This window comes from Suncus etruscus, chromosome 17 (assembly GCF_024139225.1).
Source record: "Suncus etruscus isolate mSunEtr1 chromosome 17, mSunEtr1.pri.cur, whole genome shotgun sequence".
Lineage (NCBI taxonomy): Eukaryota > Metazoa > Chordata > Mammalia > Eulipotyphla > Soricidae > Suncus > Suncus etruscus.
Window position 1 is genome coordinate 49,426,079 of NC_064864.1, and position 20,344 is coordinate 49,446,422.

The 20,344-nt window shown below is 33.8% G+C and overlaps 1 non-coding gene across 1 annotated transcript; it reads left to right on the forward strand.

The window, feature by feature from the left end:
- Positions 1–17,189: 17,189 nt before the first annotated feature.
- LOC125995305 (U6 spliceosomal RNA) lies at positions 17,190–17,296 on the forward strand. Its single transcript, XR_007490849.1, has one exon. It is a non-coding gene; the product is annotated as a U6 spliceosomal RNA (small nuclear RNA).
- The last annotated feature ends 3,048 nt before the right edge of the window (positions 17,297–20,344 follow it).

Below are 20,344 nucleotides of genomic sequence, written 5' to 3' on the forward strand. Positions count from 1 at the left end.
TAAAACTAATTGTATGAGATCTATCTACTCATCTTATAAATATAATTTATTTACACAAAGGTTAAATTTAAAAGCTAATGGAATCTAACATTTCCACAATGTTTGATTGTTGAAAAATGGGCACCATATTTTTAGCTCCATAGTCATGGCCTAACTGTGCTGAGTTATACAATTAACTCAGTATATACAATTATCAAAGTATAGAAGAATAATATAGCAGTTAATATTTAAGTGCTGCTTTCTCTTTGTCAGGCTAAACAAATACATATAGTTTTTGCAATGAAATGGGCACTATTATTTTTCTCATTTAATGAATAAGCAACATTTTAATCCAGTTAATTAGCTTCCTAAGTTCACATAGAATAAGAGGCAGAGTTGGGATTTGAAGCTATGTAACTGAACTCTCTAATTTTGTTTCTTAACCAATACCGTATGATGAATTTAGACAAGTTAATTAACTTCTCTGAGCCTTCATTCCATTATGGGTAAATACATGTACAACAGCAAATAAAGTGTGTTTTGGGGGGAAGATTAAATTAGAAAATACCTATAAAGATTTTAACTTCCTCTTTACTAGTAAGTACTCAATAAAAGTTAACTCTCTTTCCTGACCTTAAAATTGCTTGCATTTATATTGTTTCATATGTTAAAACCTCCCTCAGCTTCACTAAAGCATTATCCTACTGTTATAAAATTGGATTGCATTTGTAGCCTTTTTTTATTTTTTAGCGTTAATTTTCCCTATATCTATAAAATACTTGGGCTAGACATGTACTACTCCATGTGTTTCATCAGAACTGAACTCCACCTTGACATAAAATAAGTTCTCAATTCATGAGATAAAATCAATGAAAAGTTCTAGAAACTAATGTTCTTATTGTTAGTTGACAGGTAAAAAATTGAGGTACAAAGTCATTGACTTTTCTGAGGTATATTCACTTTTAGAGCAGTTCTTGACTAATTATTCCAGGTCTTCAGATTACACTGATAATTTAACATTTTTACTTATCTATCAGGAACCATGATTATATATTATATATGGAATATTAAGTTTCCATCATCTTTCTTACCAGCAGGGAGTCTGAGAAACTTTGAATAAAACTCAAGTGTTGAATGACATTGCCTAAATTTTATTATGCTTGGGTCTTGTAGACAGGCCCTGATCTATTTCTAAGAATGGTTATTCCCAAGTTCTTATTTCGGAATACTCATCTTCTAATCAAGAAGATGAATAGCTTCAGAGTTCAGTAATTAAGGGGTCAGTGATTCATGCAAATCAACACCGAATTTAGACACATCTAACCCACACTTATAAATGAAAAAAGAAAAACCTAAGAAAACCCACACCTTTATTCAATTTCATTTCCACCTACTGAAAACTAGTAAGAAGTACCTCTGTAATTTAAACCTAATGACAATTAAAGTACAAAGCCATTACCTACTTTTATTGAATTGCCTTCCTTTTTATGGATTAATTGAAGAAATGGCTCATTGTTACAGAAATTTGTGAGCTTATATCTAGTCAGGCCTAACTCTGAACATCTGTGAGTTGCTATCTGTGCCGTCAGGAGAATGAACATGAGTTTGGAGACATACCAAAAGAGGTCCTTCTGACATGACCATTTGCACACTAAGTGACACCGAGGGCATGACTAAAATTTTCTTCCTTTCCTCACTTTGAACACTTATAAAATCTGGGTATTGTTTTTGTCCTGAATCAATCCTGAATAATAATTCAGTGTGGTGATTTATGCAAGAGTTATGTGACTAAGTAAAATTTAAAAATTTAAAAGAAATGAACAAATATAGGTTATTATTATTATTGATGTTATTATAGTGGATTTATTTAAAAAGAGCATAGAACAAGCTTGTATTAAATTCTCTTTATTTAAAAAATTGGAAGTCTGGCAGCTGAAGTGATATTACCATGGGTAGGGCATTTACCCAGCCTGGATTCTATCCCTGGCATCCCATAGGGTTCCCTGAGCTCACCAGGAGTTATTCCTGAATGCAGAGCCAGGAGTAACCTCTGAATACTGCTTGGGTGTGGCCCCCAAACAAAAATTAAAATAAAATAATGAAGAAAAGAAAGAAGTTGAAAGCTAGAGTAAATGTGCAAATTACAAGATAAGAAACGCAAACTTCTAGGCATCGCCATATGGTATTTTTGTTTGTTTGGGGGCCACATTCAGTGACTCTCAGGGGCTACTCTTGGCTATTTGCTCAGAAATGGCTCCTGGTTTGAGGGACCATATTGGAATCCAGGGATAAGGGCCATCTTGGGTCAGTCCCATGAAAGGCAAACACCTTACCGAGGCACTATTGCTCCGGCCCCCATATGATCTTTTGACATCTCTGGCTGCCCAGCTCAAGAAATCACCCCTTTACTTCTGTAAAGCAATGATCTTTTATTTTTACAAACTTTTTTTTTACAGTTTAACAACTATACATTCTGAATTGTTGCTTATAAAACAATAATTTCACACTACAGCACCCAATATTTCAGAATAAGATTTATTTGAAATGTAGCATTTCACAAGTTAATGAATTTAGAACCATGCTTCTCAAATAGTGGGGCACACGCCCAGGGGCAGGCACGGGGCTCCGTATAGAGGGGCGCGTTTGACCTCGGCAAAGACTGTCATAACAAGCTAAGCCCCGTGTTTGTGTCCTGTATGTCTCTGTATCTGAGAGTTGCTGTGCCCTGCTTCAAACCCCACTTTGAAAAGCTATGCATTGCAAAGCGTGCTCATTGTAGCCATTAATCCAGACATCACCTCTGTTTCAAAAATCAGCTCAAATTATTTTATATATATATTTTTTCAGGTTAGTTTTTTTTTTTAATAAAGATACTATTTATAGTCCCGCATGTTTTCTTCTTCCTAGGGGAGCATGTCATAAAATAATTTAGAAGCACTGACTTAAGGGGCTGGAGAGATAGCGTGAAGGTAAGGCATTTGCCTTGCATACAGAAGGTCTGTGGTTCGAATCCCGACATCCCATAGGGTCCCCCAAGCCTGCCAGGAGCGATTTCTAAGCATAGAGCCAGGAGTAACCCCTGAGAGCTGCCGGGTGTGACTCTTCAACCCCTCTCCCCCCCCAAAAAAGAAGCACTGACTTAAAACAAGATTAATAGAATGAGCCCTAATCAAAGGTGGCCCGTGTCCTTATATTAAGAGATGATTAGAACATAGGCACACACAGAAGTAGAACCATGTGAAGGCACAGAGAAGAGAGGACAGAAATCTGTAGTACATAAGAGAGAGGCTTTGGTCACTAAGTAGTAATAAAAATGATCGGACATAAATACCAAACCCAATTCAATGACAAAGAATAGATACCTAATCTACAACAAGATAGACACAGAGGGGACCACTTATACTAGCAGGGAGGGGTAAGGGAGAGGAATATGGGATGCATGCTAGGAACAAGGGTGGAGGGAGGACAACTTTGGTGGTGGGATTTCCCCTGATCCAATGTCAATATGTATCTAAAATATTACTGTGAAAGCTATATAATCCACTTTGGTCAAAATAAAAATCATTATAAAAAATACTGAGGGGGGGGGGGGAAGAGGCGTTGGAAAACGGCTAACACTTTGATAACAAATTTCTAATCCCAGATATATGAGAAAATAAATGTCAAGTTTTTTGTTTTGTTTTGTTTGTTTTTTGGCCACATCCGGTGATACTCAGGGGTTACTCCTGGCTATGCGCTCAGAAATCGTTCCTGGCTTGGGGGAACATATGGGACGCTGGGGGATCGAACCACTGTCCGTCCTAAGCTAGCGCCAGCAAAGCAGATACCTTACAGCTCCACTAGTATTTTGACAATACTAGCGAAACAATACACCATTCTTTTAAACTAAGCTTAGATTTGAAAGCTTTAATTGGAAGGTTCTCTGTACAGCTGTTACATATACTGTAAAAAATATTTCTCACAGTCTCACAATTTTAATTATTTGATTATTCATGTACAAAACCCCACCTTTTTGAAAAATTTCTGGCAGATGGCAGAATGCTTGACATATAGAAAACAGTTAATATGCAACCATCGAGTGAATTAATTTTATTTTCTACAATGGACTGAACCTTTTGCATATCTGATCATAGTTGTATTCATTAATTTTTATTTTAGAGGGAGGGGTTGTATTGTAGGTGATACTATGAATTAACCATATTATCATTAATTTTATAACATTCTCTTACTTACTAATGTTACTTTAATGCATAATCACTACTTATTTTCAATTCCCACATAAATAATTTTTTTACTTAATTTGATGTGCATGTTCTGTGTTAATTTTTATAAAAGGCATACTTAAAAGCTAGAACTTTTAATGTACATTACTGGGATATTATATTATTTTAAAAGCTTATTATCATTATATTATGATCATAGCTTCCTCTTCCCCTTTAGAACTTCTTTGATGGTCTATTCAAGTTCTTTTCTATAAATATAATCCACTATTAATAGCTGCTACATGACACTTTGTATTAATGTGTATATGTATATGTATTGCCCATATCTGTTTATTCTGTACCTTGTACATGGAGTCATGCATTACTTAGTAAGTGTAGGAACAGGAATAAATAAACTGGATTTTTCCAGTTTCACTGAAGACCTGTCCTATTTTTTTTAAATCTTCCTCATGTTCATTCTTTCCTTTGTAATTCATTGCTATTCTATTATTTTAGAGTCTCAAAGCTTCAAGTATGGTTTATAATTATATTTAATAAATTCCCTGTTTTATGCATTTATAACCTTTAATCATACTTGAGTCTTAGTTCATTAATAACTTCACTGACATTATTTCTCTCCAAATCCTAGAACAATATTTGAGACTAATTTAGACCAATATTTTTGAAATCAAAATTCTGTCAACATGACCTTAGGACATGTGCTGCACTTCTCACCCTCTGACTTTTCACAAATAAGTTACTTTTAGAGAATTCCCTTGATTTCCATTTCAGCACCTTGCTCAATTTTTTTATATTTTAATTCTCTTCCTTTTCACTTCCTACAATCTAAATCCCAAAAGTCATTATGCAGACAGTGTATCTAAAATCTCACTATGAAACTTGCTCTGTTGCTTTGAGTTTTTTCATCACTGACCTTTAACAATAACAAGAGTTAGCATGATATTGAGAGGCAATAAGACATTTTCAAAATTGAATTACAAACAGAATCACTCAAACTACAATTTAGAGTCCCAGTTAGGTATTTAATACTGGCAAGTTGTTGGTAAAATCACATAATTCTTATAAGCTTCCCTTCTCTTATCTTTAAAATAGAAATATTAATTATAACTTATATAGAGTGTAGTGATTAACTGAGACAACTTATATAAAACATCTGCTACATAATAGTCATTCAATAAGTGGTAGCTACTATCATTATGACTACTGTCTCTATTGCTAATTGTCATCTGCCATATGCCACTTTGTGTTATTATTGAATTACGTTACAAGCTTATATCTATCTCCTCTCAAGTGGCTTTCATGTATATACTGTTTATTGCACTTATTTTACATGTCCCAGAGTGTTAAGCACAGGGATGATGTTTTCCTATTTATTACAAACATAAGAAGCTTATCCCTTGTAAAATTCATTTCAACAATGTGCCTTATTATTTTAAACACCTGTAGTTAACTCTAGTACCAACACTAATAATTTGTTGCTCAGTAGAAATCCTTCTGTATTAGTTTTGACATCTTCATTGGGAATAATTTTGTTCTATCCTTTTCTTTGTTGCCTTCATTTAAAACATAGACTGGCAAATAAGTTCTCTTAGACTGACAATGGATAATTAAATCTATTCATTTCAAATACACAGAATATGACATTTCATAATTTGCTATGTGCTGAAATACCATTCTGCAGGGAAAAATAAGTAAATTTGAGTTACATTCCATATATCTATAGACCTCAATTTCTATTTGAAATATTGGTTATCAAAATTTTTCTTCATAGATCTTATAAAGATAAAGTCTCACCCATGGCCTGCTATGTAGTAGTTTTCCCAGAGCCATTATCCTTTTTATATTGGAGTTAATGATAACAGAGTTCTAAGGCAAGTAACATCCTATTGAATCTAGATCCTTACTACCTTGTTGGTCATTGGACCAACAACTTGGGTATCTCTGATCTAAATCTGCATTTTTAAATCTTTAGGTCACAGGAAGGCAAATTAAAGTTTGAGATGCTCTGTTGTTATTATAAACTAGTAGGGACAGAAATGAACCAGACTATAGTATTTTTAATTTTTATATAGTTAATATAGTGTAGATGAACTACAAAACACACTATGAGTATTTCAAATGAATCATTACATGCAAACAATCAGACATTGGAATCAACTTATGTGGAACTTAGAAAATACAGGCAAACTGATTTCAACTTCAGTTTCATTGGGAAGGATGTTCAGCCTCAAAACTCCCTAAACTCACTAATTTATTTAATGTACTAAAATTTATTTTTTAAAAGCACAGAACCATTTGACAGACACTATTATAAGTAAATTTGGTTCAAACATTTTTTCATATTGAAATAATAGTAGTATTTCAACCAAAACATTGCATGAATTATATATCTAAAGAAAAAAACTCTCATCATTAAGATGTTACTAGAGATATTTTGACATATGAAAATATAAATAAACTTGTGCACAAATGCACTGATATAGAGATCAATTTAAATCCTTTTAACGTCTGACTTGATCTACATAAACACTCAAAACAAAATTGAAAGCTTGTGAAATATATTGTTCCAAAGTAGAGTTAGGGCACAGAATGCCATTGAAATAATTTGGATGGAAGTGTCAACGCCAATGAACATCAATGAGCGCTAGAAATATTAGGGTATCTGCACACCATGATTTTTCACTGCCAACATTTTCATGTCAGTACATCAGAGTTAAGGTTGAGCCAGATAAACTGTTAACAAAAGTTTGATTGGTGAAATATGTTCTAAATCAGAGCTTCCAGGAGTGAATCTTGCTGACTATTGTCTTTTTGTCCCCCAAACTTAAAAGAATGATAGATGGATATAATTATTTTCAAAGTGTAACTGACAAATTTATTTAGAAACAAGTGATAGTTCAGTGGGTGGGCTTGTGTAAAATATATTCCACCTACTGGTAAGGGCTATAAAATAAAGATGGATTGAGAGTTTCATCTTAAAAAGAAAGATTGCAGAATCTCAATCAAATAGATGTTTTCTCCAGTTTTAAGCTACAGAATCATATTTCCTGTAAGAAATTTTATATTATATGTCATTCTTACAAATACTTTCTGATGTGCAATAGTCAGATGTGCTCCTTATTTTAAAGAAAATATGAATTCAAAATAAGTCCCCTAATTGTTTATTATTATTAATTCAAAAATATAAGACAACATCCTTTTTTCATTTTGGTTTTTTGGTCTTTGAGCCACACTCGGTGATTCTCAGGGGTTATTCCTGGTTATGCACTCAGAAATCTCTCCTGGCTTAGGGGACCATATGAGACTCTGGGAAATCAAACCGAGGTCTGTCCTGGGTCAGCCACATGTAGGCAAATGCCCTACTGTTGCGCTATTGCTTCTACCCCAAGGCAACATTCTTTATGCCTAGGAGGTTTTGTTTTTAGGAACCTAGCTAAGACTTAATAAACATTAATAAATTTTATCAATAAAAACTTAGCTAAAGTTAATACAAAATAAAAATTAATAAATAAAAATAACAGCCATGTTATAATCTAGACATTCTGAAGGACCTTGTAATAATCACTCTCTTTTACACTTTAATTTTAAATGTCCTTTATGTAAGATAATTTCATTAAGGATAAAAAATAAATAATCATAAACTTGTTTTTAAAATCAAAATGTGATACTTATTGTGTTCATCCTGTTAGTACTATCATATATATGTTTGTTTTTGTTTTTGTTTTTGTTTTTGTTTTGCTGAGGGAAAGGCACAGCTGGCGATATTCAGGAGTTACTCCAGGATCTGAACTCAGCTATTTTTCCTGATGGTGCTCAGGTGACCATATGTGATTCAGGAGATTGAACCTGCATTGGCCCTGTGCAAATCAGGGCCTTATCAATTGTCCTATTTCTCCAACACTGGATTGTCAAATTATTATTGGTCATGGACCTAACAATTCAAAAATGTATAGTATTATTTCAGCCTTAGGTTGTGACAACTAAGAATGAGGGAGAGAGTATTAAGTAGCTAGAGAGACTATATGCAGTGGACCCAGAATTTGAGATCTGATCAACTGAATTCAAAAACATATTCTTTTTTCTTTCTTTTTGGGCCTCACCCGGTGACACTCAGGGATTATTCCTGGCTCGGCACTCAGAAATCACCCCTGGCTTGGAGGACCATATAGAACGCCGGGGGATCCCAGAACTGCAGTCTGTCCTAAGGTTAGTGCTTGCAAGTCAATGCCATACTGCTTGCACCACCACTCCGGCCCTAAATCCACATTCTTATCATTGATAAAAGAAATGTATCTATGTTTCACTAAATTGCATTGCATTTATTATAAGAGAAAGAAGAAGAGTTTTGTTCTCTTGGAAAATTATCTGTATTCAGTCTAGTAAGCTTCAATGGACAAAATAACTACATAAACTGAAAATATTCTAGCTAAAGCCCAGGCCAAACAAACCAGCAGTTGAAAAAGAGTTTTATTATTCAGAATATTATCAGTACATTATTATTTTTAAATGATTTTTATAATTGTATATAATAATAACTATATTCATTATATTATTATTGTATATATTATCTGTTATATCATAATATTGATCAGTATAAAAGTTTTATAGTCAGTGAGTACACACTGTGAGAATTGTAGAATGTTTCAGTAAAATAGAGTTAAATAAAAGTCTATTAAATGATCTGGGCTTTGGCTGGACAATCTTTTTTGTGGGGGATCTCAGCATTGGTCAGGGGTTACTCCTGGCTCTGTGCTCCGAAATCACTCCTGGCAGGGATTGAACCCAGGTCCACAATGTGCATGGCAAATGCCCTACCCACTGTATTGTTGCTCCATCCCATGGCTTGGTAACTTTCTTTCTTTCTTTTTTTTTTTTTTTGGTTTTTGGGCCACACCTGTTTGATGCTCAGGGGTTACTCCTAGTTATGCGCTCAGAAATCGCTCCTGGCTTGGGGGGACCATATAGGACACTGGGGGATCGAACCATGGTGCTTCCTAAACTAGCCCTTGCAAGGCAGACACCTTACTTCTAGTGGCACATTCCGGGCCCCTACTTTTTAAAGTAGGTTTTAGGAAGCAAGGGTTCACTATGAATCAGAAACTTTTAGGAAGTGGAGAAAATTCTTTTATCTTATATCTTAAATAATAATCTTATATCTTATATAATATCTTATATTAATATAATATAATATAATATCTTATATTAAATATCTTATATCTTAAATAATTTGGGGGGCTAGAGCGGTAGCGTAGACAATAGGGCGTTTGCCTTGCACCCGCTAATCCTAGGATGTACCACGGTTCGATCACCTGGCGTCCCATTTTGTCTCTCAAGCCAGGAGCGATTTCTGAGCACATAGCCAGAAGTAACCCCTGAGCATCACTGAGTGCTCCCCCGCCAAAAAAAAAAAATTAATTTTGGGTGAAACAAACTATAGAGAAGATAAAGCTATAATTGATAAAGATGCAGTTGTTTTATGTATATAACTTAAGGCAATGGTTGACATTTTGTGGGTTACACTACAAATGTTGTTTTGTAAGAGACCTTGTTTTCTCTCACTTTAACTTGGACTTACAATGACTATGTATGATATTAGTGTTTTGTCTCCAACAAGAAAATAATATGTTTATATTGTTGAGATAATATGAGGTAGGAAGGGGGAGTAGAGATAAAGAGAGGGTTAACCTTTAAATTAAGAGCTTCATAAGAAGTCTTTTTTTTTTAATACAGAAAGGGTTGTGAACTACTAGCAGTTAAGAATGCTTTTTAAATCAAATGGAAATAATGTAACCTTATAGTAAAAAGAATCTTTAAAATAGGAACAAATTGATCACTTGCTTTTTTTAATTTATAATTTTCCTTAAAATTGCTTTGCTTCCATTCTCTAGCTTTTTTTCTCTCATAAAGTGTTCTTCAAATCAATCAACACTTTTTGAGGATTCTACCCTCACTGTATATCTGTAAAGATGATTATGAAGTTTTCAAATATGCAACAATGCACAGTGTAACCACACAATATCTTTTTATTCCAGCCCCCTAAATATTTAAATATCAAAGCTTCAGTCCATAAAGATATATCTATATCTATATATCTTGGTCCATATATACATGGACTACATTTTGTTATTTTATTTTATTTTATTTTATTTTATTTTATTTTATTTTGGGTTTTGGGCCACACTCAATGACGCTCAGGGGTTACTCCTGGCTATGCGCTCAGAAATCGCTCCTGTCTTGGGGGACCAAATGGGATGCCGGGAGATTGAACTGTGGTCTATCCTAGATTAGCACAGGCAAGGCAGACACACTATCCCTTGCACCACCGCTCCAGCCCCTTCTCTTTTATTTTTAAGTTGAAGTAACATCGAATAATATGAAGACAGTTTAGCTTTGCAACACTGAAAATCTCTACAGAAAAACACCACAAAATTTTACCAGTAAAAACCAAGTATCTTCAAGATAGAATTGTCTTCTTTAATCCCATTTTACCTAACCTCTTCCCCCTGCTGGAAAGCACATACTGGTTTTATAATATAAACATTTATATTATTTTATTTAGTTTATTTGCTTTCTTTATTAACCACATATGAGACATATTTTGTTTACTTCATCTGGTTTACTTCACTATCCACAGTATCATGTAGGTCTAGCCATGTTGTTGCAAGGCTGTTGTTCTTGTCTGATTTCAGAATCAAGGTAGTTAGGAAATATTCTTTTCTTTTCAATTTTGATTGAATCTTAAGTATTAATATAAATTTAATATAAATTTAAGTATTAATTTAAACATTGGGAAGAATTTACTAGTGAAACTATTTTATTCTGAACTTTTGGGGTATGAGTGAGTGATTTTTTATTATAATTAGTCTCATTATGTCATATATATATATATATATATATATATATATATTAAGAATCTGATCTAGTGGTTGGTAGGGGGCTCTTCCAAGATTGGTGTTTGGGGATTGCTTTATCAAGGGACCATGTTATGATGAAGTTTTAACCTAGGCATTTCATGTCTCTTGTTGACATTTCTCTTGGTTCCAAAGACAGGAATACATCAGAAGGGGACTCTCAGGTGTTAGGGGTCTCCTACCTGTACTAGGAGGACCATTATGTCTGGTTTTGGAATGACTTGGCCAGAATCTGAGATAGGAATTGTTCCACTCATGGTTAGAAATAGACAAACTTCATAAGCAGGTTTAGAAAACATTGGTAAGAGTTTTAAGTATCATTGTGAGTGGAATTTTGGTGTATGATACAGAGGATTTACTCTTATGAGGGACAAATGTTTCCTATTCTAGAGACTAGATAGGGGTCTCATATAAGGGCAATCTGAAGCTAAGCTAAGATGGGGAGTTTGTTTCTATCTTTTGCATGCACATATGTTTATTATAACTTATTTGGTAAGAACTGGACGAAAAGTAGAAATAGCTTAGATATTTCTCAGCAGATGGTTGAAAAATCTATCTATATATAAAATTTGACTTGATTTTCATATTTCTAAGTAATATAGCAATAATTACTTTATACTATTAAATTAGCTTTTTATTTTGTAATAAATACCTATATATTACAAATAAAGTATAATAAATAAAGATTTAGCACTCTTTTTTGTTTGTTTGTTTTGTTTTGTTTTGTTTTTGAGCCACACCCGGCGGTGCTCAGGGGTTACTCCTGGCTCTCTGCTCAGAAATAGCTCCTGGCAGACAAGAGGGACCATATGGGACACCGGGATTCGAACCAACCACTTTAGGTCCTGGATCGGCTGCTTGCAAGGCAAACGCCGCTCTGCTATCTCTCTGGGCCCAGATTTAGCACTCTTAAAATATTTCTTAGCCCGCTTTCTTTCTTCTATACCATTTATACAATATAATTAAAAACAACTTTTAGTTTAATATATTTTTATTTATAATATTATGGGATTACATATATATCATTTAATGGTATATATTATTGTTAGATTTATTTGTGGTATCATGTCTTAAAGTTAATAATTATAATTCTATGCAATTGTGCTTAGTTTTTAACATATAATAATTTATTCCTAAATAATAAAACTGTATAGTATAGAAATATATAAATCACTTATTTTTCTATATAGCAACTGAGCTAGTTTGCTTTTTGTCTTTGAAACAGTCCCTGTGGTATTTTTTATCTTCTAGTTCCACTTTAGATTGGTTGCATTCTTAACTTCATATCTAACCTTTTGGGGTTTATCTTCACTCTTCTTACAATTTATCCAATGCTTCCTGCACCTTTGTCTTCCCTGTCTTGGTGGTAGGTATGACCTCATTTTATGAGAAATGAACACAAATGGACACAAAAGGGAATTTTGAGACCTTGTGTTTCTCAAAAGCAAATTTTCTCCCCTTATATTTGATGGATAATTTGACCAAGTATGGTACCATATAGCAGAAATAAATTTTCCTTTTGAGTTTTAAAAACATTACTTCTATCTTTATTTCTGTTTAGTTTATAGTATTTCTACTGAAAGTTGTCATGCTTATATCTATTTGTGAATTTATTTTCCATGATAAGTGAGAATCTTCTTTTTATTGCTGATAATCTAAAATTTATAACAATGGCCAGTCTCCAAATAAATAATTAGAAGATTTGATGTGTGAATGAAAACCATTGAGTTACAGGTTCAAGCCCTTGCAATTACACATTGAATATTTCATTAACTGCATCCTTGGGGTCAATTTCTATACTGTATTCCTATTTTAAAAAAAGAAACAAGACTAATCATCATCTAATATGATTCAGATAAAACTTTCTAGAGAAGCATCATTGCTACCACTCTTGGGTAAAAATTTTGTTTGGTAAATTCTGTTTAACCTCTTTGGTTTAGCACATAATCTCCTTCCTACTAAGTACTATACTTGGTATTACCTAGCATGTAATTTCTCTGGATTATATTACTTAAAATAAATATCAAAGCAGGTGGATAAAAAGTGACTTGTGGCCTAGCAAATATATCATGGTATGTCAACCCCGTTGATTTCTTTCAGTGCTTAGCTGTGTTCTGTGGTGTGATAGTCCTACAGGATACTAACATCCCACTCCATGCTAACTTCTCCCTCCTTGAACATTCAAGTGTCTTAGCAAAACAAGTATTATTGTCTGCTTTTCATGTTCCACAAATATTAAAATATTTTTTTGATCTTATAATACTTTTATTTTTTTTTGGATTTTTGGGTCACACCGATAGCGCTCAGGGGTTACTCCTGGCTCAGAAATCGTTCCTGGCAGGCTCAGGGGACCATATGGGATGCTGGAATTCGAACCACTATCCTTCTGCATGCTAGGCAAACACCTTAACCTCCATGCTATCTCTCCGGCCCCCTTATAATATTTTTATAATTTATTTTTGTTTTTCTCCTTATTTGTCAATTGTAAGTTGAGTTTCAGGAGAACTTGAAAGATTAATTCACACATGGAGTAACAACTGGGAGATTTTAAACTTTTCTTATTTCTAAACAATTGTTACATAATTAGTTAGCCATATACACATTGTTCTTGTAGGCATTGTTAATGACATCAATAACAAGATATATTTTAAACAGAGAGAATATTCTAACATCTACCAATAAAATTGATCTTGAGTGCTGCATGCAGGTGAATTGCATATTTCACTACCAATAGGATTATTTTTTCATCTTAAAAGCTTTTCTAGTAGTAGTCTAGCAACTGCTAAAATATTTTGTGAAATATGTAGTAGGGTATATATAATTGACTGAGTCAATCAACAGTAAATAAATTCATAATCTTTATTAACATAAAAGAATAACAAGGGGCCAGAGAGATAGCATGGAGGCTAGGCATTTGCCTTGTATGCAGAAGGTCAGTGGTTCGAATCCCGGCATCCCATATGGTCCCCTGAGCCTGCCAGAAGCTATTTTTGAGCTTAGAGCCAGGAATAACCCCTGAGCACTGCTGGGTGTGACCCAAAACCAAAAAAAAAAAAGAAGAAGAAGAATAACAAGGAAAATTCTCAATCATGTATAATTTGGTCCCTGTATATTTATTGAGTAATAAAATGTCTGATTCTAAGGGTTTGTGAAATCTTTAACAATATTAAATTATATTTAAGAGATGACCAGAACAAAGGACCCACTGTTTATTTCCTTTGTCGGAGCAATTAAATAATCCCATAGTTATAGTATTATAAGATTGTGGTTGAATTTCTGACTTCTGGTTTTAGGCAGGTTTTATGGCAGTATGTAGGAAAATGTGGAACAGTATGAAAAATTTCCATCCCCATAGCAAACATCCATCCTACTCTAATCTGCCACATTCACCTCTGGAGTTTTCCAATATTGATAGCTCTCTTTATACAAGTGAATTCTGAGAACTGTCTCATTAATGCACTGAATGGATAGTGGTGTTTAACCAATGCCATTTTCCAGGTCTCCCTTATCAACATGTAATAATCCATCATGGAAGTCAATTTCATTCCTAGGTATTTCTCCCTGCAGAATGTTTCTTCTAGAAACCAAAACTGCCCTTTCACTTCTCTTTGTCATTATTCTTTCTCTCACAAAGCATTATGCCTGTTTTCTCTCACCCTTCCTCTCTCTCTTTCTCTCTAGCTCTCTCCCTCCTTTTCTCCTCCCTGTCCATTTTATTTTCTTCCAATTAATGACTTTGGTCTCATCTGCACAGTGCTTATAATGAGTTTGACCATCACTGATGCTTCATTAGTTTTTAGTTTAGACTATAAACAACACAAGCTGTAAGATTTCCTGACATGAGCTGGTGCTTTATAAAAAGTGGGAAAATCAAATAAAATGCTTGTCAGGGAAATTCCAAGCTCTGCAGAAGACAGAAAGGGCATAACAGATAAGTATCTGGAGAAGTTAAAAAAAAATGAAGTCTTATGATAAGAAGAAAGCACTTAAAGGACAGTATGAATTGGTGAAAATTAAGGCACTGCTTTAAGACATTCTAAGGACATTTTCTAATTCTTAGTAGTCCATTTAATATCGCAAAACATGACACAAATTTAGAAAATACATGATAGAAAAATGTTCAACAAAATGACAATAGCACCAATTAAAAGAAGCTTACATAGCTATTAAAATTGTTCACTGTAAAAAATAAATAGTATGAAAAATATTTATAGTTCAACCTAAGTGGAAAAATGATAGGAAATTATAACAACAGTATTATTATATGAAGATAAAACTTATATCTTGCAAAATAGTAACAAATTTTATTTAATGTGTTAAGGTGGCAAAAATTTGCTTTCAAAATATTTCATTAGTTTGCACAATTTCTTTAAAGTATACTATCCTATAATTCTATTGCAAATAAAAAAATAAAAGTCCTCTATGTCCATTTTTTACAATGAAGATGTCTTAGTAAAATTTAAAACCTGGAGAAAAAAGATTCAAATTACATAGATTAAGTAAATACAATGAAGTATATTAATTACCTTGCATCTTCAATAATAAAAATAGAACCAAAATAATAGCCAAGATTGATGATAAAGGCAAAGAAACAGTATATATATACTATATTGTATATATATATATATATATATATATATATATATATATATATATATATATATATATATATATATATATATATATATATATATATATATATATATATATATATATATATATATATATATATATATATATATATTGGTTTTGGTTTTTGGGTCACATCCAGTGGTGCTCAAGGGTTACTCCTGACTCTATGCTTGTCTCGCTCCTGGCTGGCTCAGGGGACCATATGGGATGCTGAGACTCGAACCACAATCTGTCCTGGGTCAGCTGCATGCAAGGCAAATGCCTTACCACTATGCATCTCTTTGATCCCAAGGAACATATAATAATTTAAATAGATACTTTTCCTCTTCATCCTTCTTCTCCTCCACCTCTTTTTTCTTCTATTGTGTTTGTTTGGGTCATAACTGAAAGTGCTCAGAGATTATTCCTGATCTGTGTTCAGGGGTCACTCTTGGTGAGACTCAGGAAATCATTAATATGTGTTATCAGTGATGGGCCCATGTAGCAAGTATTTGGCCAGACCCATAGAGACATGAGACACCAGAGATATATAAAGAATAGAGTTTATTAGTGTCTAGCACTTAGGACCCAGGCCAAAGAGATACCGAGTGCCCTGAGCAGAATTTTAGTACACATTTATATACTTCTCTAACACAAAGGCTGGAGTAAAAAAGGGTAGAGTAAATTTCTTCCTTGACATAAAAAAATGGGGTACAGGAAAGAAAATCATGGTTAAAGTACTCAAGACAACCTGGTGAGCTTTTTAACACTTAATCCCATTTATGAGTTGTCTCCTCTATTTTCATATTCTTGTGGGAGAGCCCTTTTCTCAGGATAATTGATTCTGGATTTTTTTCCCCTTATATTTATTTACATCCTGTCAGGGAAGTGTCCCTTTGAGGTTAAATATTTGTGCTTTTTCTGGTATATAGAGCTTCTTTACAACTTATCTAAGTACTTTCCTTTAATATGTTTCTGAATATACCCAAAATAAACAACACATGGCAGTTAGGATAGCTTGATAACTTGTGACATATGTCCAACTTAGGTTTGGGCATTTCAAATTTTGGACTCCAGCCAGAACTTAGGAACTCCTTCTAAACTGACTCCATCTAAATTTAGGGAGAACTATATTGTCTCACATACGCAAGTGCCTTGCATGCTTTTCTACCTTTCAAGTCCTTAAATAATTTTTTCTTAAATTATTCTTTATTTTATATGTCATAAGAGCTCCAGAAATGTTTAAGAACCATACAATGTATCAAGAAGTTTGTAGAGACCAAAATAAAAGAGTAAAATATTTGAATAAAATACTTATTTCAAAGTAAAATTTAATAAACCTATGATATATGAACCTCTTAACATAAAACTGGCATTAAAATGATAAATGCCAAAACTAAGAAAACATAAAAAGTACCTGAAAAAATAAAACAGATTTTAATGCCATAAATTGTATATAAATACTGTGCTCGCTTCGGCAGCACATATACTAAAATTGGAACGATACAGAGAAGATTAGCCTGGCCCCTGCGCAAGGATGACACACAAATTCGTGAAGCGTTCCATATTTAAAAAAAAATTGTATGGGCCGGGCGGTGGCGTTAAAGGTAAGGTGCCTGCCTTACCTGCGCTAGCCTAGGACGGACCGCGGTTCGATCCCCCGGCGTCCCATATGGTCCCCCACGCCAGGAGCAACTTCTGAGCACATAGCCAGGAGTAACCCCTGAGCGTCACCGGGTGTGACCCAAAAACCAAAAAAAAAAAAAATTGTATATAAATACTGACCAAAAAGCATGAAATTTTATGAGTCTATAGAGATATGTAAATAATTATCCTGAGGGGGATGGGTTTTGTAAATATTTTTTCTGTGCAACTGTTTAATATTTAAGAGTCTTATTTTGTAAGAAAGATTACTAATGTAGAACAGATGCATGCTAACAATAATGTCTCACTTTTTTTTTAAAGAAAGAAAAACTTGGAATAGCAAAAGAATCTAAATATGGCAGCCTCTAGTATTTGTGATTACTTTTACGAGTCTCTTGTTGAACGCATTAAGACTTTGGTGGGAGAAATGAATTTATTACTGTGTACAAGGGTTCTTGAGTATTGTATAACAGATTTGCATACAGAACTCCAAATGTTTATGGAGGTATAGTTATTCATTTAGCAGCTTTAAAAAGATAGTTTTGGATCCCCTAAAGTGCCATGCCTTGGCTTTATGCTGCTCCCTCTGCTTCCTGTGTTTGTCTGTGATCCTCACAAATCTCTTTCTAGTTCTGTCTCAAAAAGTTCATGCTTGTTTCTCTCTCTGGTTCTATCCCTCAGAATTTACTACTGTCCTGGTCTGTCATTGATGCTCTGTAGCTCCTTGTCATATAATCCAGTGGCTTATTGCTTCTTGGATTTTTCTTTGTTCTTTGACCATGTTATGCATGTTAGATTTGAAAGGGTGAGTACATAAAACTAACTACATTTCCTGTCACTTGTCCTCCTCTTTACATTCACTTTAATAAAGATGGGAGTTGAGGTGGGAGGATCCAATAAAGGGATCAATTTGCAATCTTAAAAGGTAGAAGGGAGAGAGGAAAATGGTAGAGAGACATTGTATACACTAATGTAAAAAAATAAAGTAAGTCTCAAATGAAGTTTTTTCTTCTCTGCAGAGATTAAATACCGAATTGCAGTTTTAGCTTGTCCTCCAAGTGAAATTCTAAACCAGTTCCCTGGTCTGTACTGGGGTAATCTGCATGTTACCAACCTGGCTATTCCCAGGGAAGAGTGTTTTGTTATCAATCTTTGATCAATAACTTTATTCTACTTTATTTCTAGCTATAAAAATTTTGGGTTTTGTACAACATTTTGTAGTCTTTCTGCTTTCTAGATGGACTGCTATTCTATTCATTAATCATTTATCAAAGCTAACTCAACTCTAATCTTATTTGTATTTGTTTGTTTGAGATTCACACTTGGCAATGTTTAGAGGGTGCGCCTGACTCTGCACAAAGATATTCCTGGCAGTACTCAGAGGAACATATAGGAGACTAAAGATTGAACAACATATAAGGTAAGGTACATGCTTACAACCTACTATACTATATTACTGTATTAATCTAGCCCTGAATTTTTCTTCTTCTTCTTCTTTTTTTTTTTTTAGTCACATTCAGTAATGCTCAGGGGTTATTCCTGGCTCTAAACTCAGGATTACTCCTGGTGGTGGTTGGAGGATCATATAGGATGTTGGTAATCTAACCCAGTTCAGCTGCAGGTTAAGCAAGCACCCTGCCCCAATGTATTACTGGTCTGGTCCCAGTATTTTTGTTGTTTGTTTTTTTGTTTGAGGGCCATGCCCAGCACCACTTAGGGATTATTCCTGGCTCTAAATTCAGAAATCACTCCAGGATATTTTTAAAGCATGAAGCCTCTTTGAAATAATAGATTGCTTTAGAGACCAGATATACATTGCCTAGTTAAATTCTCTAATCATACTAACTTCCATAGATGTATCAAACAATCTGAAGTTTTTCTTTTTGTTTTTAAACAATACTGAGTGTTATTCTCCCAACTTTAGCAATGTTTTCTAACATTTTCTAAAAATGTCAATGACTCCATAAGGCATAGAATAGTGAATGCACGTTACTGCCAGCCCATACAATCCTACCTAAGTGTGCCCGAATACATTTTTCTACCTCAAAGAATGTTTCTTCTAGCCCCACTGGTTAGTTCTAACTGAAGGTTTTCTTCTATCTCAGGACCTTGATATTTACTCTATTGGTTTTCCCTCTTCATGAGAATTCTTGCTGCTTTCTCTACATGAAGCCTCTATTCTCACCCATCTAGCTTCTAAATGATATTTTAAGTGACCATTATGCTAACTCAATTTATAATACTTATCATAAATAGTATCTATTAAATTCACAGGTTTTAAATGTATGTGTTTATTCTTCTTCCCTACTCTTTTATATTTTTAAAAATAAATCTGTTTATTTTCTAGAATTACACATTTTGTAGAATTTATATATATATATATATATATATATATATATATATATATAATTTTTATTTTGACCATATTGGCTTACATATTTTTCACAGTAGTATTTTAGGTACATACTAACATTGAATCAGGGGAATTCCTCTTTTTAATTCCTCTTTGTCACTTTTCTCCTTTCTCTCTTCTTTCTCTTTTTCATTCCCTTCTTTTTTTCATACTACTTTTTTTATTATGTATAAGTTTTATTTTGACATATTGGCTTACATATCTTTCACAATAGTATTTAGGTACATATTAACATTGAATCAGGGGAACTCCCATCACCAAGTTTGTCCTCTCTCCACCCCTGTTCCCATCCTGCATCCCATATCCCCCACCCTCACCCCCTGGCTGCAAGAATAAGTGGTCCCCTCTGTGTCTAGCTTACTACTTAGTGATCATATATCTGTTTGGTCCTGGTATCCTCCCTTATTCCCCCCTCTATTTGAGAGGTGGAACTAGATAGTTCAAGTTATGTGGTTTTGTTTGAAGAAAAGAAAAGCAAAAAAGTGGGGTAAAAATCAAATAAGCCGAAAATGGGTATAGTCCTTAGAGGTTCTCAACCTCAGTTTGAGAGAGGACAGGAAAAA